Here is a 1,440-nt window from a genome sequence, read left to right on the forward strand (position 1 = left end):
AGTGCCGAGTCATCGTCACCCCCAGTCCAGTGGGGCAGCGTTAACCACCAGACCGTTCGTTCATCCACGAAGGTGCCCGGTTGAAATGACGGGTTTAAGTTCAACTCGGAGAGTTCGACCGGTTCTGAAAAATGTAGCTGGGATGGGAGATTCGAACCCCTGACTTGTGGCGCACGGAGCCGACTCTCTACCGGCGCGGCTACGGCGCCACAGTGCGGGTGGCCGGGCGAGCTAGGCTCAAGGCACGAGTCACCGCAGTAGCTTGAGCGGGAGAAGAACCGGTTCCATCACGACACCCTTCTCACCTGGGGCTTCGAGACCGGCCTCGTGGCTCTTTGAGTTCGCTGCGATATTTGAACTCTGAGTCGGGGGTTCTAATACTCGACGCGCCGTTAAATTATTCGTTTTCAAGTTTGAGTTTTTACGCATTGTACGAGAAGCTCGACTAGTTAGCAACCCGCGCTGGGGTTCGAGTCCCACCTGGGACCCGGCTGGCCCGCCTTTTTTCTCTCTCTTTCTTTCCCACGCCGCGTCGTCAGCCTGTGTTCTAGTCGGGGTGCTACGAGTGCGGCCCCTTAGCCGAGTGCGTAAAGGTGTCGGGGCGGTGACTCCCGGGCCATGCGTTCAAGCCCTGCCGCCGGCCCTCTTTTTATTTTTGTTAGGTGAGCAAAAGAGGAAGAAATCGCCTGACCCAGCTACCGGTGGGACTCGAACCCCCGTGAGTTGGATGGAAGCTTTTTTTTCTTGTAGCATTCGAACAGGGCGGCCAACAAATAAAAAAAAAAAAAAAAAAAAGCGGCGGCAAGGCTTGAACCCATGACCCGGGAGTCCCCGCCCCGACACCTTTACGCACTCGGCTAAGGGGCCGCACTCGTAGCACACCGACTAGAACACAAGCTGACGACGCGGCGTGGGAAAGAAAGAGAGAGAAAAAAGGCGGACGGCCGGGTCCCAGGTGGGACTCGAACCCCAGCGCGGGTTGCTAACCAGTCGAGCTTCTCGTACAGCGTAAAAATTCAAACTTGAAAACGAATAATTTGACGGCGCGTCGAGTATTAGAACCCCCGACTCAGAGTTCAAATATCGCAGCGATATCAAAGAGCCACGAGGTCGGTCTCGAAGCCCCAGGTGAGAGGGTGTCGTGATGGGACCGGTTCTTCTCCCGCTCAAGCTACTGCGCTGACTCGTACCTTTAGCCTAGCTCGCCCGGCCACCCGCATTGTGGCGCCGTAGCCGCGCCGGTAGAGAGTCGGCTCCGTGCGCCACAAGTCAGGGGTTCGAATCTCCCATTCCAGCTACATTTTTCAGAACCGGTCGAACTCTCCGAGTTGAACTTAAGCCCGTCATTTCAACCGGGCACCTTCGTGGATGAACGAACGGTCTGGTGGTTAACGCTGCCCCACTGGACTGGGGGTGACGATGACTCGGCACTGGGGTCCC

Source organism: Frankliniella occidentalis, unplaced genomic scaffold, assembly GCF_000697945.3.
Source record: "Frankliniella occidentalis isolate FOCC.00 unplaced genomic scaffold, Focc_3.1 Scaffold7, whole genome shotgun sequence".
Classification (NCBI taxonomy): Eukaryota; Metazoa; Arthropoda; class Insecta; order Thysanoptera; family Thripidae; genus Frankliniella; species Frankliniella occidentalis.